Genomic DNA, 26846 nt, shown 5'->3' with positions numbered 1-26846 from the left:
CTGGTTTGGGAGCTGGTCATATGCCGTGAGGGTAATAAGTCAACCTGATAGTAACAAGAGCTAACACTTACTGAGCAATTACTATGTGCCAGACACTGAGTGCTTGCGCAGCCCCCTCTCATTTACTCCCCGCTGCAACTCTGCCAGGCAGAGGCAGGTACAGGCAGCTCTGTTTTATTCATTAGGAGACAGGGGCTTGGAGAAGTTAAGTGACTTGCCCAAAGTCACCCAGTAAATGACAGATGTGGGTTTCATAATTACTCCCCAGCTCTGTCTTGGGAAGGGTGCTGGGTGGCCTCATTTTAAGAGCCCAGGCTGGGTGGGGATGGGTGGGGTGAAGCAGGGAAGTCCTGCGGGGCCCTGTGCTTCACAGAAAGGACAGCAGGGGAAGTCCAGGGCCCTGTGCACAGAGGAGTGGGTGGGAGCTGCTAACAGGGAGGTAGGCAGAGGCCCCGGGACCCTGCCTCCCTACAGATCCACGACGACAGATCTATGAGGCCCCTTAGAGACCCTCCAGGACTGTCCAATATGGTAGCCGCTAGCCCCATGGGGCTACTGAGAACCTGCAGTGTGGCTAGTGCAATTGAGGGACTGAAATTTTCATTTCATCTAATATACACTAAAACAGCCACATGCAGCTAGTGGCCTTTCTAGTGGACAGCACAGTAAATCTAGTGATTCTTCCTACAGGTGGGGTCCCCAAGAAGGACGAGGGCTCGGCATTGTCACATGGTCAACTTGGGAAGCCAAAGCTGGGTCAAGAGCTCAGACCTCTGTTTCTTCCTAGGTGACTGCCTTTGCTGTGACCCATCTATGTCCAGGCTGGTCACTTAAGCCACATATACTGAGTACCCAGCATTGATACAGGTCATGGTTGTCCTGTCCAGCAACTTACAACCTAGTGGGGCTGACACCTGGTGGGCAAATGACCACATAAAACAGGCTGATGTAAGGTTGTGGGTCCTGGATATACAAAAGAATGAAAAGGACTGTTAGGAGACAGGGTCCTGTGTCTGTGTGTTTGGTTGGGGCAGGGGGCCAGGGAAGGCCTCCTGGCTGGTGGCATTCAGGCTGATCCTGGAAGCGGCAGGGTGGAGGGGAGGTTTCCCTCACCTCTGAAACATGGCCCCCCATTTTTCACCGCCCTCTCTCCCACATGTAGGGTCTGAACCAGATGCTGTTAAATCTTCTGTGCACACTGTGAATCTGCCAACCAGATCGCACTCTTGGGAGGTGGAGAGGGTGCCTATAAATCACCAGCCGCCTCGGGCTCTGACTGAGGAGGCACTGAGAGGGTGTGAGGCCAAACTGCCGCCAGTCCATAGGCTGTCCCCCTGTCACCTGTCCCCTCCAGCCCCAGGGAACCGCCTACATTGATTGAAACCCTCCTAGGAAGTGGCTGCAACCCCTGAGGGACTGGGGGCAAATTCCACAAACCAAGCTCTCTTTTTTTCCCAGGAGAGAGCAGAGGGGAGGCCTGGACAAGTTCCACCAAGTTCCCGGAGCTCCTCAGAAGAAGAGCTAGCTGCCCTCGCCCCCCCCCCCCACCATGGGCAACCACAGAACAGGAACCCTGCAACCAGACGAGGCTTTCCACTGCGTCAGCAGAGGCAGGGACATTCCCACAGCAGAGCTCTGACCTCGCAGGGCTCCCCGACTTCCCTGAATGGAGTCCTGCCTCAACCCAGCAGCATCCCTGCTCCCGGAAGCCCTTAGAGTCCCAGGGGTCTCCCTGGCTTTCTCTGGCCCCGGGGATAAGATCTGTGCTCCTGGAATAGGATCTGTTTCAGCAATGGCTCCGCCTCCCATGCTCACCTCTGCTGTTTCACCTGGAGCAACATCCTCCCTAGGCACCCCTGACATTCATTCCCCTTCTCCCCCAAGACCCAAATCCTACCCATTTCCAAAATAAGGGCCACCTGGGAAGAGTTTCAGGCTACCCCAGCCCGAAAGTCACCACTTCCCCCTCTTTCTTCTACAGCTCTTAGGGTGTGGAACATAAGCCTCTGTTCATTCAGTTCTCCTCACCCTGCTGCGCCTTATGCTGGCGGTAGCACCCAAAGGCAGGGCCAAGCCTTCTTCCGTCTCCTGCCTCCTCACCTCACACACACGCACACCCTCTAGCATAAGACTCCAGTAGCTGCAACTCTTGGAGTGGAGTCTACCTTTCAGAGATGAGACATAGAGCAGCGCTCTCAGTACAGAGATGAGAACAGAGGCCCCCAGAGGGGAAGTGACTTGCCAAAGGTTACACACTAATTTGGCACCAGATCACAGATGCTATCACTTGAGCGCTAGGCCCGGAGAGCCATGCTGCCATGAACAGTATCAGAATTATCTGAGGGGGCTTTACAAGACCAAAGAAAAATCACAGAGGCTGGGCCATACCCCAGAACCACATCTCCGGGGTGACTGGGGAGCCGTGGCCTCAGGGGATGTGGGTGTCCTGGCCAAAGTTCTGTCCTTCATTCACCAGACATGCACAAAGTACCCACTACTGCCCAGGGCCGAGCACTCATGAGGCCTGGACCCAAGGGTAGGTGGGGGCAGTTGGAGAACCCAGCAGGGTCACAAGGGCTTCAAGCAGGCATCTGTGTCATGGCTGGGGCAACTGAGAGGAAGCGGGCAGGAGGGCAGCAGACTGCCTGGCAGGCCCAGCCTAAGGCTCTGGGCCCGGCTCTGTCAGTCCGTTTTGAAGGGCACACAGCACAGCAGACTCTGGGAATCAACAGCACCGTGAGCGTCCCCAGAGGGCCCAGGGAAAGGCCCAGGAAGCAGGGGCCTTGAACACCACCTCTGCCTCACTCAAGGGGACTGGGAACTCGGATTGTCCCCAAAGATCCTCTCATTCCTCAAGCTTCCCTGCATGGGCCTTGAAGACCCCTTCTCAGGGGTGCTGGGATCCCTGACCGAGAGACAGCCCCTATTTAGATCTCCAGTTCTGGTCAGCTCAGGGCCAAGGGAAGCCGGAGGATGCAGTGAGGCCTGCTGCTTGGGGGAGGTGGGCACCTCAGGACACGGGGACAAGGCCAAAGACAAAGTGACCTCACTTCAGGGCTGGAGCAGGAAAGTGAAGCAAGGCATAATTAAATCTTTTATAAAGCTCAAGTTCAAAGCGGCAGACTGGGATTTGCAGTGGACCATGAGAGGGCATTAGCTCCATTCCAGGCCCTCCCTGCCGTGTGACCTTGGGGCAGGAAGTCCCTTCGCCCCTCTGGCCAGGAGCTCCCGGAGAGGCTGGAAGTGCTTCGAGGGTAGGGGCGCTGTTTTTCCCTGAGCAGGCTCCCTCGTGAGGCTGCTGCCTCTCTGCCAGGCCCTGGGAGAGTTTCCTCCTGCAGCTGAGGCTTCAGGGAAAGCAAGGGCGAGCGTGGCACCGCGAATGCCCCGTGACGTGAGGGGCAGCAGGCCCGGGCAGGGGGAGAGCAAAGGGAACCCAGTGCTAGCCAAATGTCCCCCAGCTCTTCTCCTCCTTGGGCTGGGGCCTGCATGCCTCCCTCCAGGGTGGTGCTAATGAACCTGGCCATGGGTCCCTTGATGGGGTCCTCCCCTGTGGAGAGGAGTCAGCCTCTCCCTTGGGACCAAAGCCGCATTGATCAAGGTAAACACCTCCTCTCCCGGAGAGCCTCTCTGACTCTCCCAGCTCTGCCAGCACAGAACTCTCTGTTCCTGGGGACTCAAGGCTGAGCTGGCTCTCCCGCCCGATCGATGGATGACGTCACTAAGGCTGACGCCTACTGGGCACCAAGACAGTCCTCTGGGAGGTCTGAGGCTGCTCCTGGGACCTCTGCCCACCATTACCCCTGGCTGACCTCTGCTAGGTGGCAGAGCACTGTCAGGGGAAGTTGGAGACATGGGGCTCATGCCACTCGCTGGGTGACCTTGGGCAAAACTGAATCTCAGCTTTCTCCTATACTAAGTGGGAGCACCTGGCTGACCTGTACTCCCCTTGCTGGGAGGTGGCCAGAAACGCAGCACTAAGAAAACTGAAGGTCCCTGTATCAAATGGACTCAGCCGGCACTGTCACACATGTGGGCTCTGATCTGACATTCTCACCTCACTTCTCTCCCAAATCTCCATCCTTCTGGGCCAGAGCTGTCCAATGGAACTTTCTGCCACAGTGGAAATGTTCTATGATCTGAGCTGCCCCATCTGGTAGCCACTAGCCACGTGTGGCTGTTGATCATCTGAACTGTGGCTGGTACAAATGAGAAAATGAACTTTTAATTAATTTAAATGTATAAACACCCACATGTGGTTAGTAGCTATCATACTGAACACTCCTGTTCTAAGCACAGCTCCATGATCCTTACTCTCTGGGGTGTGACCCAGAAAGAGCCGTCAGGAAGCTCCCAGGTAGGACTCTGGTTGAACATCTGTGGGAGCACCTCTCTCAGTCTGACTGGCTGCCATCAGACTGGGAGCTCATCTTGGAGTTCCCAGGGACTGAGCACGGCCTGGTTGTTTAGTATTCAGCCAACACTGACTTCCATCCAGAAGCATTCTTTCAACCTCTCCATCACCTCCCCACTCCAACAGGGAAAGCAGCTTGCAACCAGCTTTCTGTTCATGCAGTCACTCAGCAGTCACTGAGCATCTACCACCTGCCAGGCATGGTGGCTGATACTGGGGTACACTGTGATGAGTAACATATGGCCCCTGCCTTCAAGGGGCTCACAGTCAAGGCCATGCTCCTGTCGGAGCCATGATTGGCTTCCTCTGTCCCCTGACTGGGTGGTCTCAAGCACACCAGTTGGTTTTCCCACCTGAAACAGGGCTCCCAAATCCCTGAGCACACAGGCTGTAGTAAGAATCAGGAGGAGCGGTGGAGTGGGGGGGGGGGCAAAGGGGCTCTGGTGGATGGGGAGGCTGTGCAGAGGAGCGGAGACAGCACTGTGAAGCAAGTCTCAAACTCTGTACAGTCTGCTGCTTCCGGTATAGACCCAGATTCTCACTAAAGCATCGCTGTTTGGTGGTTTCTCACTAAGGAAGTTCAGGGTAAAAATAGCTCAGGAGGGGACTTGAATCCTAGTTGGGGGGTAGTCACTGCCCAGCTAATACACAAAAAAGGGAAAGAGGCTTACTAGTAGCCACGTGGACTCCCAGACTCACCCCCTCAACCCCCCTGCCGTGGGTCAGGGCCTTCTGCTCTGTAGTGGATGGGAGATGAGCTTCCAGCCCAGAGCCCCAGAACTGGAGGGGATCTGAGTTCCTATACACCATCTGGGGACACCCTGGTTTCAGGGTGCATCACTTGCCTGCTCTCATTCCCTAATCGGGTTTCTGGCCCACTCTCAAAGAAGGGCCATTAAGAAGCTTTCTGGCACCAACTCCTTGCCAGTTGCCTCACAAGACCATCCTGCTGGAGGAGCTACCAGCCATGCCTGGCACCCATCTGCCAATCCAGCCTGATGGTCAAGGGCAGGGGACCCAGGCACCCATCCTGAGAGTGATGGTCTCCTGAAGCCCATCCATGGAAGCACCACCTCTCTTAACTGGTGCAAAGGGTGAGGACAGGGAGACATCCCTGACCTCTTCTACTCCCACCCAAGCTGGCTTCCAGGTGAACTCAAGAATTGGGACGTATCTAGTGCCCCAGGCACCAAAGCTTGTAAGACCCCTAGACCAAAACCACATGCTCCTGACTACCAAAACAGACATTCAGCCCAGGCAGTCCTCTGAGAAACGCTCTCTCCAAGGTCTTAAACAAGATCCTGACAGCCTAGTGTCAGGCACCCCTAGAAAGGCCCCTTCCTGCCCTCTAGCGCGAACCCATCTCTCCTCCTCCAGCCAGCCTCCCAGCAAACACTTGTCAGAAGTGTGTTCTGCACCCACCACCTATCCGAAGGGCGCCCCGTCGCAATGGTGGCATCACCAGAGCCCATGGGGTCTCTGGAAGCTTTCGGCATTAGGGCAGCATCCTGACAAAGGAGCAGCTTGAAGTTAAGGACCCTCGGCTGCTTCCTCCGCGCAAGGTTTCCTGGCTGATTCTTATTTTTGCAACAGAAGCCGATTCAGGACGGAGCCTTGTAAAATGTCTGCTGGAGAGCCAACACTTCACCTTCTGGGGGGTGGGGGGGTGGAGGAGCACCCTGGTCCCGGACCCTGAGGAGAAGGAGGGCCCCCTCTGTAGGCGCACAAAACGGGCCCGGTGCACGCCGGTGCCACTCTCGCGGCCAAGCCTCGGGCTGACACCATGCAGCACACGGCGCTACCCACAATGCACCGGCTCTCCTCTGTCACACACAGGCACGCACACTCACCCTGGCTCCCGGAGGGAGCCGGGGCCCGGCCCGCGGGCGCCCTGGCGCCGACCCCTCCGGCCCCGCACTTACCTGGAAGTTGCACCGGCCGCGGTCCCGCCCTGGCGCCCGCGGGGGTCTGGGTCCGGCCGGGGGTGGCCGCGGCGAGCGACTCCGGCAGGGTTCAGCCGGCGCCGAACAAAGGCTGCGCGCAGGCAGCGGGCGCCGCCTGCATCCCCGCTCCGCGCCGGGGCGGCGGCGGCGGCGGCGCGGGGGCCCGGGCGGCTCCGGCGCCCGCTCGCTCCGTGCTGCCCGCTCCGAGGGCGCTCTGGCTCCCGCGCTCCCGCTCGCTGCTGCCCACCACCGCCGCCGCCGTCCGGCTACCGCACCGCACACATCAATTATTCATCGCCCGTCTCCAGCTTCCCGGGCGAAGCCAATCACAGGCGGAGGCTCCGCTAATGGGGCCGCCGCCGCCGCCGCCGAGAAGGCAGCCAGCCGCGCGCCCGGGCGCAAGCGACAGCCCTCCGGGGACGGGGATGGGCCGGGGGCGCGCGGGGGGCGGGGGCGCACGGGGCGCGCCAGCGAAACTTCCCACGGCCCGCGCCCTGCGCCGCGTGCCGGGACCCCGATGGCACGGCCACCCGCTCTGCGTGCGCCCGCGTGGGGCTGGGGGCTCGAGGGAGGCCCGGCGCGTCGCGGCGGGGGGAGGGGAGGGAGGAGGAGGAGCGCGGGAGGAAGATGAAAGGCTAGCAGACCTGCCTCGTCGTCTCCAGGGAGCCTTGGCTCGCGCGCGCCCTCCCCGCCCCGCGATCCTCGCCGTCCGCACCCCCGCCTCCCAGCCCGCCGCCAGCACTCACTCGCGCGCGCAGACCGTGGGCCCAGCCACTTTGCTGCGAGGGAACGCGAGCGAGTATGAATCGGAGGCAGCTCACATTTCAAACTTGCACGCAGGGGTGGTGCTGGTGCACGCCGCCGCCGAGCGAACGCACGACCCGACGAGCGGCGCTATAGCCTCCGGGCGGGGGCGGCGACCAGGTCCCCTTTCCTCCCCCGCCCAGGCAATTAATTGGAAGCAACACTTGTGCGAGTGGGTCTCCCGGAACGCTGCCGCCCGAGGGGGCCGCCGGGAAGGCGCTGGCGGTGGATGACTTCGGGTGTCTCCCGCCCCCCAGAGATTCCTCCCAAGTGGTCATGCTAATGAGGGTCCAAGGCGGGGTGGGGGCGGAGAAGGGAGCTGGCCTGGAGGCGGCCTCGGCCTGGGGGAGGGAAGGGGGCGAGGCGGGACTGGGGCATCCGGATTGTGACCTCGTTTTAAAGGATTTTCGGAACGGGTTAGAGGGGCAGAGAAGGCAGGAGGCCTGGCATCTTTCCTGGTACAGAGGCCCCTGCCACCCCTGGGATTCCCCCATACAGGGTGAGCGGGCGCACGTACGCTCGAGCTCCCCGACTTGGGGGAGTTCCTGTGCCCTAGAACCAGAGGCAGTAGGGAAGCCGGGGGCGGCTGCTGCGCGCGGCCCTGCCCCGCCCCGGGAGCTGCTGCCTTCCTGACACTGCATCCTGTGGTGGCCGCGGCCTCTTCCTTCCAGCCTGTCTGTCGCAAGGTCTCCTGGCGCTGAGATAAGCAGACACCCCTGGAAGCCCACCCGCCTCCCTACCACCCCAAAAGGTTCTTCGCTCCTCCCTCTTTCGTGAGCACTTCTATCACCACGACCCTCTTGGGAGACGCTTTAGTTTATAGCCACCTCCCCCAGACCCCACATACCTGCAGTGAAAATTTCTTGAGCGGTGACCTAACTGCCCAAACAATTAGGAAGGTAAGTGGGGCCCCATCATTCACCCTAAAGAAAGGTAGCCAGAATTGTCTTTAAAATCTCTTCTATATGCGACTGCCATGCACTGCTCTCCTTGCCATAATGGGGAATTGACCAGGTCTATTAGCCTTTGATGTTGCTTTACCCACCTTCATTTCTGATTACTACCCCCTGGCCCCCCACCCTTTTCAGTCTGAGCTCTGGCTGGTCCCTAAACCTTCCTGTCTGTCCTACTGCCAGCCCCGGAATCGGCTGAGACAAATCACTTATCTAGAAATTATGTTCTTGCTCCTTGTTTGACATAAATCGTTAGCAGGCTCTAATCCCACCCACTGCCACTTGAAATACCACTTTCAGGGATGGCATTTGGAAATGCAGTTGTCATGGGCTTTCCCTCCGAGGAGCTGGTTAAATGGATTAATTCATACTGCATAACTTGCTGCCTTTTGGACAAGAACTCGCTCCCTGCAAGAGAGATTAATTGGCATTGCCTTCCTGCAGGGCCAACCCTGGGACAGCTGGGGAAGGACCTTTCTGCTCTGCCCAAATTCCAGACTCTGCTCAGTCTTACCTCCTCTGAGGAGCCTTTCCTCATCTTGGGTTATGATGGCTTCTTTAGGGATAGTGATTTATTCACTGAGACATGCACTGGGGCCCTGCCCTCCCAAGCAGCCCCACAGGAGTTTGAGATCCCAGGATGGAAGAGGCTAGTGAAGACCTCCCATCTTTCTTTCCTTGGCCCTGTCCCCACTGCAGATCCCGTGGACCACAAACTCCAAAGCCCAGTGCTGAGTGACACTCAGAAACAGAGGAGACATGACAATTTGGCCCCCTTTTCAGAAGAAAACACTGAGATGGATGTCCCTAAGATGTGGTTTCTAACATTAATCTGGTTTTAACACAATGTTAAGGTGCAGACCTCAATTATACAGAATTCAAGCAGCCAAAGACCTCAAATAACCAGAACACAGGTGTCCTGGATCCTCCCCTCCCAGAAGTTCTGTGCAATGATAGTTCACAATAGTCATCTGATCCTTAGTGTCTTCTAAGCCACCAAAGAGCCAAATGTTTGGAACATCCAGGTTCATTCTTGAAATATCCTGTATGTGTTGGTACCATGTGGCCCCAGTCACTGAATTCAGAAAAACCACTCCTGTAGGTTGAACCAGAATTTGGACTGGAATTGAGCAGAGTTTTACAACAGAGGGACACCGACCTGGTGGCACTGCCTGGGAGATGAATGACAGCCCCACCACTCCCCTTCCCCCACCTCCCAGGGAACTACTCTGGAAGGAGCCCAGGGGTAGGGTGAAGGAATAGCTTTGACATGCTTATTCAAAGCTTCACAGGCCTGGGACCAACTGACTTTCCCAGGTGAATTTTAAAAAAGTGGGAGGGGGTCCTCTCCACAAGCAGATTTATGTAATTAGGAAAACAAATTGTTTTCAAGAATCCATTCACCAGCCAGCACAGAAGGCCTCCCGGCCAAAGCTAGGGTTTTCACATGCTAATTTCAAGGCCAGCTCAGTCCTATTCAAACCCCTCCCCAGCCCACTGGGTTACACACTGGGAGTCTAGAGAAATACGGCTACTCCAACCAGTTCCTGCTTCAGAAGGGCTTCTCCCCATTTACTCCATGTTCCAACTCCACTTCTCCAACTTCCAAAGATTTGCTCAAAGGCCTGGGGCCCAAAGTGGCCCGCTCCACCCCCTGGGCGCCTGCCTTGATAAGGATCTACAGGAAAGAGGCTGCAGACAAAGGCGCTCTCCACCTCTGCACGCAGTCACTCAGCGAGCTCTCTGAGTGACCTCGGCGAGGGGGGGCACAGCCCAGGGGGATGACTTGGGAGGCAGAAGAAAGGAAGAAGAAAGGGAGAGCTGCGGCCCCGGCGCCGTGGCTCCTTGATGAATGCCCGCGAGCGCTCGGGAAGCCTGATTCGGGGATCAATAGCTGGTGGCTTTTCTTGCCGGTGTTTGAACTCCTCCTGCCGTGGGCCCTGGCGGGGAGGAGCCGCCAGTAAATCACAGCACTGCAGCCGGGAAGGCAGCCGTGCCATGCACTGGAGGGCGCGGGAGGGAGGATGCTTCACCCAGCTGGGGGGCCTGTCGGGTGGAACCCACGTCTGCAGGACCAACCGGGCCATGGGGGGAAGGGACCGCTAGGGTGGAGTCGGGTGCAAGAGGAGCCTCCTCCAGGACACCCCAGCTCACCTCCAGAGGGATGGGTCTTCTGGATTCTGCCCCAGCCCAGGCCAGTAAGGAGAAAAGAGGAAAGGATGTAGGTCCCCCAGGGGTGGAAAGTGGTTTCCAGGCTCAGGACTGGGTCATCTCCTATGTAAGGCTTTAGGGGGGGTGCATACAAAACCCTAGCTCCCTTCAGTTGAGATGGAGGCAGAACAATGCACCCAAGAGCCACAGAGCCAAATCTTTCTCAAGCTGGGCTTGCTGATTCAGCAGGTCTCGACCAGGACCCCAGTGACTCAGAGATGTCACCCTTTTGGGCTCCAGCACTTGGAGGGAGAAGGAAGTAGCCCGGGAGGCCCCAGGTGGTGCCCACAGGAGTGTGGCAGGCATGAGCTCAGACCTTGGGACCTGCTTGGTCATCTGTCTCCACAAAACTGGTCCTTCTCAGTCAGGACACATGAAAGGGCATGCGGGGCACAGAGTAGGTTCAATAAAGGCACTGCACTCATACCGGGGTAACTGGCTGTGGAGCATCTGTCTCACTGCCGGCTCGGCTACCCCAGGAAGCACTCAAGCAGCTGCACTGGGCGCGAGTTGATTCAGGGACTCTGCCTTCAAGGACCTTTCTCTGGGGCTTCTGCCCACCTCTGAGGGGTCAGGACACAAACTGCAGTGTCTTTTGATAACACTGTTTCCTTGCCCCTTACCCTTCCTCCTTCACCCAGGTTAGCCTCCTTAATTCTACATGTACAGTCTTGAAGAAAGAAAGCACAGCTGAGGTTCAGCTCCCAGCCAATGCTGGTGTCTCTGCCAGGCCTCAGGACCCCCCAGCCCCACCCCGACACACATGTACAGGGACAGCAGGAGGGCACACTGCCACTGGGGACACAGAGCTGGGAGCCCCAAGCTGGATCCAGGTGTCTCCTCTATCCATAGTAATACAGAGCTCATGGTACTGAGTGCCTGCTGGCTGCCAGGTACAGTTCTAGGCACTTTCCAAGTATCAACTAACCATCCTCGCTGACAGCCCTCTCTGATAAGATGTGATTATTATTTCCACTCTACAGAGGATAACAACGAGGCACAGAGAGTTTTAGACAACTTGCAGAAGGATTTAAACTACCCAGCCATCTGGCCCTAAAGTCTGCACTGGTAACCATCATACTGTATTCCCAAGATGGGACTTCAGGGTCCAGAGGAGACTGAGCATCAAAGTCACAAAGCTGAGATGTGATGAGAGTCGTGTCCCCCAACTCTTGTTTCATGTTCTTTCCAGCACATCATATTACACATATGGAAATGTTTTGTTTCTTTTTGTTTCTTTTTCCTGTTTAGCCTCTGTGTGATTTAGGCATCTACCTGACATTCTGGGTTGGCCAGGGCCTCCACCTGAGCGGGGATGGGGTTCATAGTGGAGAATAAGACCTCCCTGGCTCAGAACATCCTGTCACTGTACCCTACTCCCTTCCTGGATTTATCCCCCAGCAGGGCCCTCATTCCACACTCAGGCTACATTCCCAGAAGTCTGCATTTGGCACTGACCCAAATCTTATAATCATTTCATTAAGAAAACAAAACCAACCCCTGCCCCACTCCTCCAGTGGCACCTCCGAGAAACCCTACAATTGGTTGAGAGGTTAGTGGGGATCCAGGAAACCCTGCCTGCCAGGCTGAAGGAGAGAGGATGGGGGTAGTGGGGGTGGAACCCAGGAACCAAGCATGAAATGGTCTCTCAGGTGGCTTCTGTCTTTAAGAACTGCCTGCCCTTCCACTCACTCAGCTGGGAAGGCAGCCACACCCCAGGCAGTCTGCCCTTGCCACTGAGATGCCCCCACAGGCCTCTCAGCTATGCGGACAGGGCCTGAGGGGTTGGAGTGGAGACAGGAAGGAACTGGCCATGCCCTCACCAGCTGAGGAGCTGTGGAGAGAGGCGATGTGTCTGGATTTGGAGGCTGAGGCTCAGGAACAAGTACTGATGAGCTGGTGGCCCTGGACAAGTCACTTAGGCTTCCTTGGGTCCCCACCTCCTCCTTAGTATAAGAGGAGTGAGGTCAGCTAACCCCAGGTGCTAAGGAGGACCAAAGGAGATTACAAGCCATCATTCTCCAGAGGCTGAGTGGCCGTGGTGTTGTGGGTCTGTGTCCCCACCACCACCGTCCCTGCCCCCAAAGGTGCTGAAGTGCTAACCTCCAGTACCTGTGAAATTTTTTGTACACAGGGTTGCAGATGATCAAGTTAAAATGAGGTCATTAGGGTGGGCCCTAATCTTAGATGAGTGGTGTCCTCATACAAAGTAGAAATTTAGATACAGGGACATGCAAACAGGGAGAGTGCAGTGTGAAGACTGCAGTTCTGCTGTCGTGAGCTGGGGAACTGCTGGAAGCTAGGAGAGATGCTTGGAACAGGTCCTTGACTGGTGCCTTTAGAGGGAGCATGTCCCTGCCACCAGGACAACTCAATCTTGGACTTCTGGCCTCTAGAACCATGAGACAACACAATCGTGCTGTCCAGGTCACCCTGTTTGTGGCACTTTGTTATGGCTTTTCTAGCAAACTAATACTCACGGTGACCCTGCTAAAACCTAAGTCACAGCTCATCATTCCTCTGCTTAAACCCCCTCCTCCAGTGGCTCCAGCTCAGTCCGTGTAAAAACCCACATCTTTATTACAACCCACAAGACCCCACGTAACTTGGGCCCTATCACCTCCCTTGACCTCACTGCCTTCCAGTCTCCCTTTGCTTTACTCTGATCCAGCCTCGCTGCCTTCAGGCTGCAAATGCCCCCACGCTCTTCTCTAGGTGGCTGGACTCACTTCCCACCTCCTGCAGGCTTCCACTCAGGTGACACCTCCCCTGGGAAGCCTTCCTCACCTGCACTGCCCAAAGCTGCAGCCCCTCCCGACTCTTCCTGCCGCTCTTTTCCTGACTCAGGTTTCCCTTAGCCTTTGTGACTGATGCATTTCGATTCCTTCTCTTGCTAACGTGGTCTCCCTTGCTAGAAGTCAAGCTTATGTCAACAGTGACTTTTGCCTGTTTTGAACACCTTATATTGAGAGGATCTAAAATCTGCCAGGCAGATGCGTGGTATTTGCTGTATGAATGAAGCATGGGCCAGCTACCTGATGGAATAAATGAATCAAGGAACAAATGAGTGAATAGTTGGGACTGTGGTGCCCTGTTCCCGCTGCCTGCCTGCCCGAAGCTGAGGTCCCCAAGCTGCAGTCTGGGAGAACGTGGGTTATTTCTCAGCGGAGGCAGCCTGTTCAGACAGGAAGCTTGGGCCAGCTAACAAAGGGGCTGCCAGAGGTGGTGGGGAGCTCGCCACCCAGGCCCCTAATGAATCTCTTCCCATTGATTTCTGGAGTCGCCTTTGAAGGGAAGGGAGGCCCAAGGCAGCTCGAATGTCCGTGCCTCAGCAGTCCTGGGTTTTTTTTCCTGTTCCCTGGACACAGCTTTGACAGGGGGCTTCCGGACAGCCCCCAGTTCGACTGACATAAGCTCCCTGCAGTTGTAAAAGCAATTTTCCTTCCTGCTGAAACTGTCAGTCTTTCTGCCTGCCTGGCTGGGCAGCACACCTCCCTGTCTGGGCTGGGGCGGCCAAATTTCACTCCTGTTGCTCCCCAGACAAAGGCTCTTACGGGCACCAGGAGGAGGCCGTCCTCAGCTCTGCAGAGGAAGAAATGGAGCTCAGATGGGGGAAGGATTTCAGGCTGTACACACTCTCTGACTCATGGCTGGGGAGACCAGCAAGGCTGAATGCAGGCTGCCCCAACTACCACCTGGCCCCAGCGTGCCCCACAACCTGCACAGCCTATGACATCAGCCCTTTTTTCCTACAGGGACTCTATTTGCCTATCTGGAACCATCAACTCCTTAAGCATCGGAGTAAAAACAGCCTAGTCAATTTTCCGCTGAGGAAACAGACTGAGGCTCAGAGAGGGACCAGGGCTTCCTCCAGTCACATAGCAAATTAGTGACAGAGTCAGGACTAGATCCAGGACTTCTGGATTGTTCCAGAGCCCCAAGCCATCCCTCCCAGTGTTTTCACCAACTGCAATGTCAAGGGTCAGCTCTCCAAACTGTAAAGTGCTAGACACATTTACTATTCTAAATGGCTCTTGCCCATCAACTGCTTCTTTCTATGAACTAGGATTCAGATGGGGAGTGTCTGCCCTACTCTGTTCTTCCCCCTCTTCACAGGGAGGTTGGGGGCCAGACTCTGGAACTTTCAGTCCCTTCCTCATCCACAGTGGGGGTCACATGCATCAGGAAGATGGGTGGTGGCATGAAAAGAAGATGGGTTTGGACTCAAAAGAAGGAAGCAGCTCCTGACAGTCAGGGCTGCCCAGGGTGGTAGCGAGCACCTTTGTCACCTGAGGTGTATAAGCTGAGGATGGGGAGCTGTGGAAGGGATCCCACGCTGGTAGGCTTATGGTTCCTGAGGCCCTTTCTGTTTTGGGGTGCTGTGATAGGGAGGAGGAGAGGAAGGGTGGTTGAGAAGCATGCCCAAGCACCTCAGTGCAGCCTGGGCAGCAGTGCAGTAGTTTTACAAGCTTCCTGAGCCCATCAAAGCTTGCCAGCAACCCTTCGTCACCTGGCGCACTCCCCGTCCTCCTCTCCTGACAGTCGTCCAGGTGCCTGCTCCCTTCCAGCCCCTTGCTCCCAGCCCATGACAGCCCAGGGGATCTGGTGACTTCCTTCACTCCCCCAGCATGGTCCCAGGTGTCCCCCACCCCTGGGGGCTCAGGACGTGAACAGACAGGCCATGTAGGAATGTCTGTCTGGGGAAAATCCAACGTGGCCGCCAGGGCAGGGCAAGGAGTGGGAGGCCTGGTGTTGAAATCAGGACCTGCAGAGCTAAGCTCGGCAGGTGGGAACAGCACACTCCTCAGCCCAGACGCCAAGGCCCCAGCTGAGGGAGATGCCGCCTGGGAGAAGGACTTGGAGCTTACTGTGTGACCAAGGGCAAGTCACTGTCTCTCTCTGGGCCACAGCTTCCCCACCCAGTGAAGACATCTAGTGTAGATGTAGGAACCTCTCTTTGCTGCTGGGGACACCTGTCTCCCCAAGTTTGGCTGGGAAGACCCCAAGAAGTGTCACTATTGAGCTGACCCCCACTGATTTCCTGTAAAGGCCAGAGCAGGCCAAGCAAGATTCTTATACTATACAGTTGGCCTTCTGTATCTTTGGACACTGCACCTGCATTTGCAGATTAAAAAATATTAAAAAAAATTTTTATTTTTCAGAAAGTTCCAAAAAGCAAAACTTGAGTTTGTCACATGCCAGCAACTATTAACACAGCATTTACATTGTCTTTACAACTATTTACCTAACATTTACATTGTATTAGGTTTTATAAGTTATCTAGAGATGATTTCAAGTATATGGGAGGATGTGTGTTACTATACCATTTTATATACAAGAGACTTGAGCATTTGTGGATTTTGGTATCTGTAGGGGGTCCTGGAACCAACCCCCTATAGATACTGAGGGGATATCTGTACATAACCCTGTTAAGACAAAGAAGCCAGTTGCAAAGCAGCAGGCCCACTATGGTCTCATTTTTGGATATTTATTTGCAGCCTATCTATACGCACATCATTTTTCGTAGACTGTGAGCTCCATGAGGGCAGAGATTTTTATCTGTTTTGATCACTACTGTATCCCTGGCAATGCTACACTTGGCACACGGTAGGTGTTCAACAAATGTTTGTTGAATAATGGTTATTCACCAAGTTATTATCCCATGGGAGTGAGAGCTCAGTTATTCTTTAATTTCTTTGTCAGGTTCTGTATGCCTTAATTGTTCTGCAAGGAGTATGTGCTATGTTTGTGATTAGAAATAAACACCCCATAAAACCACTTTCATTTTAGAATTGAATGAATTCAAAGCTGAGACTTTCCCCATCCTGAAAAGCGCTATACATCATCTTCGGAACTGATAACTCGAGAAGCAAGCATAGAACAGCTCCATGTCACCAACCGAGCTTCTGAGGCTCAGACTGCAGGTGACCTGGGGCAGGACATGGGCAACAGGAGTCACTGTCTATTCCTTTCTTTCTACACCTGGCTCAATTCCACCCCAGTGGTCTCTTGTCTTGGGGGATAGCCTCCAAACTGTTTTTTCTGCCTCTGGTGTAGGTCCCTCCTCTACCTGAGGTTTTCTAAGAAGCAAATCTGACCATGTCACTCCCTTGTCTAAAACCGCCTCTGGCTCCCCAGTGCTGTCAGGATCAAGTTCAAGTTCAAACTCTTTAGACTGGTATTCAAGGCCCTGGAAGTCTCATGCTTTGGTCTCCAAGAGAGTCTTTATGCTAGCCTCCACCTGGGTTGCTCCTGTCTGGATGCCTCCAGAAAATGGCTTAGAGGCTTTTATAAACCCTGGTTCACCCAACTTTACTGGGTGTGTGCTTTCCCTCCAAATTTACACTCCAAAGTGCTGAATAGTGGCTGGGTACCAGTCTGCAGCTGGGAGGAGAAACTACCACAAATCCAAGGGCGGCAGGGAAGCTAAATCCTGCTCTCCCACCAACTGAGGACTTGTCCATATGGACTGGAGCCAGGCCCCCCATGATGAATTTGAAAGGTGGGACAAGACATGGGCCAGCAGCTTAGGTAGGGGATGTCAAGGAAGGGAAAAAAATCAGCCCTGGGGATCTCAGCCCTGAGGATGCTGTGGTTGGGGGCCAAGCAGCTTTGCCTCGTCTCTGACTCAGTTTCCCCATCTGGGATGCAGGCAGTATTTTGGGATGTGTGGTAGGAAGTCACAGCTCTGGGATCAGCACTCCTGCGGCTCCCCCCAGCAAAGGGAGCCCACTCCCCCCCTTGGGCCCCAGACAGAACTGGCATTGTGGTATGTAATTGAATTTGGCCTAATTACCTAATTGTGCTGAGGAACAACCAGTACCAACAGAAGCCTTAAGTGTCGGGGGTGGTTGGAAGCCAGGAGCCAAGAGGCAGCCTCCAGATTCCCTAGGCATCCAAGGGAAGCAGTGCCAGCACCAGCACCCTTATATCCCTTAACCTCTCAGTTGCTTGGAACCCTGGGAGGCAGGTGGCAACTGTTCCCATTCTACAGGTGAGGAAACTGAGGCTCAGAGAGAAGCATCTTGCCCAGGGATACCAAGCCAGAAGAAGTAGAGAGAAAATTTAAACTCACATTTCCTCTGCACTTGGGGCCTTTGCACATGCTGTTTCCTCTGCCCAGAATGCCTTTCCCTGCCCTCTTTGGGCAGATTTTCTCCTTGGAGCCTTCCTGCAAAGGTCGTTTCCTTGAGAAAGCTTTCTCTCAGCTCCCAGGCTCATGGCCTACTCCACTCAACCTTTGCAGAGCCGGTCACAAGATTACATCATCGTCAGAAGGCATTTATTCCAAGTTGGTCCTCTCCATCAAGCCCTGAGCTCCTGGAGGGTAAGTACCACATCCTCCTCACTCACACTATGCAGGCATCTAGCACAGGACGCTGTGGTGCTCAGTAAATGTCTGCTGAATGAATGGAGGAATAACCTCTAAATTCTTGGATTCTTCCAGACATAGTCTGTTGGTTTCCTGCCATTACTGGGGGTGGGGGCCTCATCTGCAAGAAGTAATGCACCTGGGACTATGACATGGGTCCCCCAGAGTCATAGGGGAAGGATAGGAAGGCCACTCTGTGAGGCCCTGATCTGGGAGCTTCAGAGATGAGATCCCACTGTTGGGAAGTGAAGGGACAGGATCAGGGTCACCCAGCTTGCAAGGAGCCAGGACTAGAAGACAGGACTGTCTGGGTCTGGGACCTGGCCTCACCACCCTTACCATGCTATTATCAAGAGACAGATTGAATGAACAAGGCTAATGACAGAGGGACACATAACTTAATCCAAAGAAAATCAGGTGAAGAGTGGAATTTCAGGTCTTTTGAAACAAGGCAGGAGAGATATGATTAGATCCCTCCACAAAGGCAGCTGCCCCCTGGGCTGATTCACAAGGCAGCCTGGCCTCTGGGATGCATCCAGGGCTCCACTCATCCAGTCACCGGGATGTCAAGCCTCCTTCTTTCTTCTGGGAGGTAGTCTGACCTGGTACCCAGGTGTGCAGGAGCGGGACTGCCTGGGTCTAATTCTAGCCCAGCCACTTGCTAATTGTGTGGCCTTGAGCAAGTAATTAACCTTTCTGAGTCTCAGCTTCTCAATATTTTTATAAAGATGAAAGGAGAGGAAGTCTGTGCAGTATTTTGCCCAGCGTCTGGAACATGGTCAGAACTTCATAAAAGTTCACTCCTTAATTGATTCATAGTAGTAGTAAAATAATGGTAGTATTGGAAGCGATAGGCTAGCCTGAGTAATAGCAGGAGCAGTCATAGTAGCTGTCACGGGAGTAACAGTACTGCCAGTAGTAATGGGAAGAGTATTAGTGGTAAGCACCGTATCAGGTTGGTCCTACCCCTGGTGCAAGGAGGGATGCTGGGAAGATTGCTCCCTCTTTCTGTGCTGATCTCCCCTCAGATAAAAAAAGAGGGTTGGGCCAGGTGATCCCCAAAGGCTCTCTGCACGCTGACATTCACATCAGAGTAACAGCAGCAACGAAAACAAAACTACCGCTGATACTACTGAGACTTATCATATACCCCTTGCACTCCAAAAGGGCACTGTGCTCCCGCTTCCTCTGTCCTCTCCAGCGCACAGTATTCTCTTCCTCAACCCAGCCTATTATTCCTCTCACAGCTAATTTTTGGGGAGCGGGTACTCTCCACCCACCTGTTTTGCCTGTTACCAGGATGTGGCAAGTGGATCCCGAGTTCTCACGCCATGCAGGGCACAGCTCCCTCCATGTCGTTGATCTAATCATCAGTACCTCTGGGAGGGAGGTATGGTTATCATCATCTGTTTCCTGATGCCACTGCTAAGGCTCAGAGAGGTTGTGCCATTTACCTGAAGTCACACAGCTCGAAAGCAGGGAGCAGGATGCAAACCCAGGGTGGCCCACCTCCATGGCTGGACATGCCGTGTGGGTGATTTCTACACTTCAAAGACTCCTGTGCCGCCCCCGCTTCCACTCCATTCAGGTGCTCCTCACTACCAACCCTCCCCTGCTCACATGGCATGGGGCCTCTTTCCATATTCACTGAAGATAACACAGTCGGCATGTACTCCACAGACGGACCCTTCCTCCTCCCATCAGCCATGAGACCATCTGTCCCTGCTTGGTCCTCAATGGTTTAAGTCCTGTGCCTCCACTGGCCACCTGAGAGCCGGCCCTCAGGCACAGCTAGGACTGTCCAGTACTGAGTCTTAAATACGAGGTGGTCGACAACATTAAAAAACATTAAAAACCTCAGGAGGGGAGTGAAGGGTATAGCTCACTGGTAGAGCACGTGCTTGGTGTGCATGAGGTCCGGGGTTCAATCCCTAGTGCCCTCTGTTAAGGTGCAGGGGGGATCCTAAAAAAAATTCTCAGGATACTTCTTGCAGAATTGGAAGCCCTGGTGTTTCTGGGCACGTGTCTCAAATAGCCTCAGGAGGCCCCCTGTGCAGTGGCTGCCCCGTTGGGGGTGCTGGGCTCTCTGATCCCCCAGACTCACCCCGTGTTTTCCCCCTGGATGCCACTGCTCTTTGTGTCATCTCCTGGCTGTGTGGAAATGTGGGTCTGTGACACCAAACTGAGGAAGCCCTTTCCACCTGGTGCCCGGACCCTGAAGTCTAGCCTCGGCCAGCCCGGGGCACTGGTCTTCCGAGGGAACAGACCCCACCGATGGGCTGCCTCTGCGCTCCCTGTCCTCACTCTTTAGAGGGGCAGTGCCTTCCTCCTCTGCTGTTTTCTCCTCCCACAGTTCTCTCTTCGTTTGGGGTGGGAGGAGAAGAACCAGATGCAGAAGCCCGGTCCCCAGGAGGCAGACACACCAATCTCTCCCCGGAGAGACTGGGAGAGGCTCACACTCGTCGCACTTGCCAGCGCCCAGCCTCCCCACGGAGCGCGATGGCACACCAATCTCCCGCCGTCTGTGCCTGGGGAAGGCGAGCTCCCGTTTTCTCTCTTCCCAGCCCCGTTTGCACAGACGTGGGCCCTTCACACACACACACACACACACACACACACACACACACGGGCCCCGTGCCTCCCGGCCTCCCAGCAGACGCTTAATTGGGAGGCAGCGATTCTAAACATCTGGGCCACACATCTGAGAGTGGGCTCGGGACCACACGGAGCCTGGAGGAAAGGGAAGACATGCAATTATGTCACTTCCTCGGCTGACGGTACTCAGGAGGGGACAGCGCCAAACAGCAGCAGGCACTTCTGGGGATGTAGCCCAGGGCTGGACTGGGGCTGCCCTGGGCAGCGAGCCTGGGGCCCAGAGTAAGAGGCTGCAGGTGACCACGCCTGGGAAGAGCTGAGCTGCAGCCAGCAGGACCGGTGGTGCATGGAGCAGCGGTCCCAAGGGGAAAGGAAGAGACAAAGGAAATGAAGGAGAGAGGAAAGGAGAGGGGAGGAGGACAGCGAGGGAGAAAGAAGAAAAGAGAGGGAGGGAAGGAGAGAGGGAGAAGGACTGAGGGAAGGGGAGGGAGGAGAGACATGGGCAGAGGGAGAGAGGGGAAGAGAAGGAGCGAGCCAGGAGGACAAAGGGGGGAGGGGAGACTATTTTATTTTGTTCAGCATGGAGAGAGGCCTGACCCTTCCAGGCAATGGAGCTACCCCTGGCAGCCCACAGGGAGAGCAGCAGCCTCCGACAGGGTGCGTGGTGGACATAGACGACCCAGTTCTGATCTCAGCCCAACTCAGCCACTCCCCAGCTGTGTGATCCTGGGCACGGACTTCACTTTTCTGAGCCTCAGTTTCCCCATCTGCAAAAGGGGATAGAACTCTCCTTCGTGGGTCATTGTAAGAGTCAAGGTGCTCACCTGTGTCAAGTGATGGCAGAGTCCGGACTATCCCTGAACTGTCCCTGGTTTTTCCAGCCACTCTGAATTGGGAGCTTCCTGCTGGAAGTGGCTGGCCCCAGAGGGTTCTGAACGCCCCACCCCCGCCCGCCTTCAGCTTCTCCCTTTGCCTATGTGGGTCTGTTGACATTGTGTTTTTCCTAACCCGTCCAGGTCTGTGAGCTCTTGCCGGATACAGAAGATCTCCAGGGTTACCTAAGTGCCAATCACAAAGTCAGCATATAATAGGTGCCCATGCACGTTTGTCGAAGGGGTGAATTAGTTTATCCTTGCACTAAGTTTCTGCTGTCATTATAATTATGTGCCTGTTTCAAAGGCAGGCTCCTACTCCCCCCCCCCACCCCCCTTCAGTAATTCTTGCTTCCTGCCAGAGACAATGGTGGCTCTTCATCCCAAACAGGTGAGACTAGGTCCTTTGGAATTCCCTACAAGAAGTCCAGCCCCAGGCAACGTTTCCCACCTGACCAGCCTCAACAAGCCAGAAAATGTGCCTAGGAATATAATGAAGCAACTGTTAATAGCTCTTCAAGGGAAGTCATTGGCTAGAGCTCCCAAGCTCTGGAGTCTGTTTCTCTCTGGACCCAGGAATAGCAAGGGCAGGCACAGCCAGCCGAGGAGGCGATGATTCCTTTCAGCCACCTGCCAGGCCACCACCCTGCCCCCAGAGAGGGGAATTAGCACCTTGCAGAGCTTCCACTGCAAAACACAAACACCTGGTTGCCTGGGCAGCACCTTGCCTGGGTGACATGCTCCAGATGGTCCCTTGAGAGGCAGCTGGGTTGCCATGGAAACGGAATTGCTGCTGCTCCAGCCAGGAGACTTGGATTCCAGATCCTCTGGACCCCAAGCTTAGAGAGGTGAAGTGATTTGCGTAAAGTCACACAGCAAGTAGGTTTCAGAGCCTGCACTGCAATGCAGGACTTACTAACAGAACGATTATGTAGCTCTTCTGAGATGCCAGCTTGAGTTAAGTACTTTGCACTCATTATTTTGTGAGAGGCTGGAGACGTGGCTGAGGTCGCACTTGGCATGGATGTGATGGAGCTGAGCTGAGCCCAGGTCAGCCTGATCCTGAAAGCCCGAGCTTGGACCCCTATCCTATCTCATGCTGCCCTCTCTTTGGTTTCTAGGTTTTGGCTCTGCATGCCCTGAGACCAGCCCTATCCCAGCAGCTCACTGGACCCGACTCAAGGGCCACTGAAAGCATGGGGGCCAGGAGGGCTGGGGGCCTGCAGGTTGGGACCAGCACTTCCAGGGCCTGGTCCCTCCTAAGCCCTCACTCTGCTCTGCATACTGATGATGGGTAGCTTATGAGGGACAAGAGGATGAGGGTCTGTCTGTTGGCCAGATGGGCCCTGGGGACAAGGCTGAGCAGGACACTCACATTTGAGCCTGATCCCTGAGAGAGAAGGTACAACCCTGGGCGAAAAGGAGAGAGGACTTGGAGTTAGAGCAGCCTGGTTCACACCCTCCCCCCATTCCCTTGCTTCTTTCCATCCTCTCTTTAGTCTCAACTGTCCACACAACTGTCCCATCAGAGGGTCTATCCACTTACCCCTCACCTTGTTACACAAAGGATTTGAGTTACTTTGGGCAAGTGTTCTTTTACTTTAGCAAGTTGTTCATCAGTTTTCCAATCTACAAAATGGGTTGGTTCATCATAAGGATCAGGGATGATGTTTATAAAATACTTAGTACAAAGCCTGGCATGAAGTAGGAATTCAAGCAATGGTACTTTAAATGTTACTTTCTCTCTTGAAAGAATTTTGGGAAGGGTTGCTGGGAGACTTGGAGAGACAGAGACCCTCAAACTTCCCCAGGCCAAGGCACAGACAGGGTATCACTGGCCCTGTATAGCCTGCCTCAGCCGGCTCTCTGACTCTGTACTCCTGCAGGCTGCCTGCCTCCCCGACTGGGGTCAGCCTCCTTTTTGGAGGGGAAGATGGGGGGGGGGTGCAGGGAGGGCTAGGGGAGGAAGATGCGATATTAACCCCATGTGAACCTCTGCTATCTTAGAGAAACCTGTAGGCATCCAGCCCTCAAGAAGGGGCCATTCCCTGGCCTGAGTTAACAGGACCCCACTCTACCTACTCACTTGGAGGTGGGTGTTGTTGGCACTTATCTTGGACCTACTTATTCCATATTTTTTCAGACCCCAAACCAAGACACAGGTCAGGCAGAGGGTTCTGACCTAACTCCAGGTATGAGAGGCATCCTAAGAAAGTCTGAATGCCAGCATGTTGGAATAAGATTGCTAACACGTATACAGCACCTAGTATATGCTAGGCCTTGTTCTAAGCACTGTACACACATTAACTTACTTAAGACCCGTGATGTAGGCATTATTACAATCCCCTTTTATCACTTAAGGCAAGCTTGGCACAGAGAGGGTAAGTGACTTTTCCAAGGTCACACAGCTGGTGAGTGGAGGGTTGGGTGGTTTCCATACCCAGACATGCTGTTGCCGTGTCCAGGCTTTTAACCACTACTCCTCTCTCTGAAATAGCTGAATGGTTTCTGGAAAAAAAAAATTTGAAATTGGGGTTGACCAGGAAATTGTGATAAGAAAGCTGACATGTACTGAATGTTTACCATGCGCCAGGCTCTCTGCTCCTCACCATCCTCGGAACCGTGAGGATTGAATGAGCGCAAAGATGCGAGGGCGTTTAACCTCCCAACAAGGACAAATCACTGTCAAATACTTAATATCTCTACCTGCGAGCAATTCAGGTGATCCTGACAAGCTCTCTTCAGTCCTGAATACGTCTTTCCCAGCATTTCATCTCAACCTGTACATAGAGAGTAGGGGGCAGCTTACAGCTTCAGGGTTAGAGATTCTTGTTTGAATCACAATCTTGGCTCTTTTTAACCAAGTGGCCTTGGTTAAATCACTCACTCTTCCTAAAGCCCAGTCTCCTCATCTCTAAAATGGGGCAGACTTGGGTCTGGGATCAACATGGATGTTTTACACAGTGTCTGGGACCATGAGAAACGCTGACCAAATATTTGCTATCATCACGATTCAAAGGGGTGATAAATTAGATTTTTCTGTCCTAATCTAGATGCCCTGCCCTGGCTCTGTAAGTCTAAATAGGCAAGGCTGATGATACCTGGACCATCGTTAATTCCTGTCTGCTTGTCTAACCCAGGGGGTATTTACAAGGCTGTGGCTTGCAACATTTGCTTTAAAAGTTCCATAACCACCTTGCCCACTTTCTGCCAAGTCTCTGCTCCATTTCACTCTCACACCCTTGAATCCCCTGAAATCCCTCCTCTGGGGGTGAGAAAGCTAAGCTCCGTCTTAAAACCAAAGATCTGGCTTCCTTAATCCTCTTACCTGGCTCTTTCCTCTGCAGAATTAATTGCTGCCTATGGCTTTATGAACTTCTCTAGCGGCCACGGCATCTTCAGGGCACCCTGGGGTGGTGGGGAATGTTTTGGCCGGACCTCTGTCCCAGATGCACCTTTGGGCTGGGTTGTGGAAGGCAGCACTGCGGCTGCAAGGTGACAACAAGCTTGGTGCCTGGAGGGTGATAACCCTGTGGCCCTGCATGGACCCAGAGGCATGCATTTCTTTGGGGACACCTGCAGAGAAGCAGGGATGGCCTGAGATCTGGTCCCACTTCCGCAACCACTGAGGCCATCTCCCCACCTTTCAGAACCTTAGTCTTTTCCTCTTTCAAGGGGAATAAGCCCGCTTTGGGGATCTCAACGGGCTGGACAAGGAAGGCCATGTAAAGGGCCTGTGTCTGTGTGGGATTACTGTCGTTTCTCATGCACAGAATGGGAGCATTCATTGACTTCAAACCCCGGGAGCAGGGACTGTGTGTGGTGCATTTATATGTGTTTGTAGCCCCCGTGCTTGGCACGGAGTGGGTCTGGCAAAAGATGCTTATCATTCCTTGCCCTGAAAATTCCTGTTTAGTACTTTTTATTCTGGGAGGCATTCTCAAGCCCATGACCTCATCATTCTCCCTGTAGCCATGAACATGGAGAAATGGTGCAGATGCACTGGACTGTGGAAGAAATGGATGCTGGGTGAGGGGATTGGCCTGAACGGGGGAGGTGAAGGTGGAGGGTGGCACTCAGGCCTCCGTGGCCTCATCCAGGGCTGTCCTCTGACTGGAGCACCCTTAAGTGCGGACTAGGGGATGTGGTGCCCAAGATGGCTTAAGGTGGCCACGGGACCACTGAGGAAACCAAGACCAGGTCAGCTCTCTTCCCTTGTTTGGTATGTTACTATTTCAAGAAGGAGAGCCTCAGTTTCCTAAATTCCAGGCTCCCATTTTAACTGGCAGAGTTAGCCTAGTCTCTACTGCGAAGCAGGCGCCTGGAGCTCCACCCAGATGCAGTCAGCGTCCAGACGTGGTGAGGAAGGCGGGTCTGCCAGTTATGGTGGCGATAAGTAGAAGATAAAAAGTTTCCTTTTCAAATTTCCATCTTGAAGTCAAAATAAGTAAGTAGCAATATGAGGAATACAATCAGAATATGAGTGGGACTGGAATACAGCAGAGGTGATGAGGATGGGATGCAGGTGACGGAAACTGGGCAGGCGCCTTGCTGCTGGTACCATAGCTCCCGCATCACACACCCTCTGCTTGCTGTGAGCCCCGTGACTCTGCCGGGCATCTTCGCCAAGGCGAGTGCTGGAGGGTGCATCCACGTCTGACCCCAAGGAGCCCTCAACCTATAGCAGATGCTGGATGCTGGGTAAACACCTTGTGGTCCTGGCCTCTGAGGCTGACCAAGGGGCACATTCTACTCTGTCTCCAGGACCTCCCCACAGCAGGTATAGAGAGTGCTTAACAACATGCTTTCCTCCACACCCTTCCCTTCCCCATCTCATGTCTCTGCTTCTCTCCTGGTGTTTTCTGGGCACCTCCTAAATAAATTGCCTGCACTGGAATTTTCGTTGCAGGGTCTGCATTTGGGGGAACCCAAACTCAAGACACACATCATTTGACTGAGGCATCCCCAGCAGCCTCTCCTTCCAGTCTGGCCTCACAGACCCCATCCCAATCACATGGCCTGGGTGCACGGAGTCCCTCCTGGGGCTCTGGACTGGAGCCGTGAGGGTCCAGGTAAGACAAGCAGCCCCATGTTAAGAGGGTTCTGCATTGCCTGTTGGGGTCCCGGCTCCCAGATCCCCCTGCCATGAGCCGACGCCCTCATCCTCCCACCCCCTCATTCTCCACCAGCTGGGCCCCAGGCGGCCATGTCCTTGCACACCCTGGCTCTGCCCGGGAGCCTGCAATGAGCTCATCCCGCACAAGAGAGGGAGATGGGAAGAGTAGCCTCCCCAGAGGGCAGCAGCCTGCCCCGCAGGGCCCTTGGGGACCCAAGGAGGGCCGCACTGGGGAAACTGCTGAGCCAGCCTGGAGACCAGGGCGCTCCTGCCCCCACCTCCCAACCCCTGCCAGCTCCAGCCAAACTCCAAAGGAATCCACAACGCCCATCGCTGCTTCTGCTTAAAAACAGCGTCTGTGCTCCCTGCAGAAAACGTGGGAAATGAAGACAGAGTCGCCATCCCCACCCAGGCAGGTCCCTTGTTTCTAAGCTGACATTCTGGTATATTCCATTCTGTTTTCTGTTTTCCATGCCGAACTAAATGTACGCTTTGTTTTTGCACCTGGTTGAGGTCATGCTGAATGTACCATTTTGTTATCCTTCTAAAAAATGAATATTATGTCACAA

General features: G+C 54.5%; 1 protein-coding gene across 6 annotated transcripts in view; it reads right to left on the bottom strand.

Annotated features, from left to right (window-relative positions):
* ZMIZ1 (zinc finger MIZ-type containing 1) overlaps positions 1-26846 on the bottom strand; it is a 229344-nt gene that overhangs the window by 58233 nt on the left and 144265 nt on the right. Inside the window, exon 1 of one of the 6 annotated variants that reach the window (XM_032491580.1) lies at positions 6334-6717. The exons of the other annotated variants lie outside the window; for them this stretch is intronic. The gene's annotated coding sequence lies outside the window, so the exon portion shown is untranslated. Of the gene's footprint in view, positions 1-6333; positions 6718-26846 lie in introns of those variants that run through there. 6 annotated transcript variants of the gene reach the window in all.

The sequence above is a fragment of the Camelus ferus genome, chromosome 11 (assembly GCF_009834535.1).
Source record: "Camelus ferus isolate YT-003-E chromosome 11, BCGSAC_Cfer_1.0, whole genome shotgun sequence".
NCBI lineage: Eukaryota > Metazoa > Chordata > Mammalia > Artiodactyla > Camelidae > Camelus > Camelus ferus.
The sequence above is the reverse complement of the archived record's forward strand: the minus strand, read 5'-3'. Positions and strand labels throughout refer to the sequence as shown.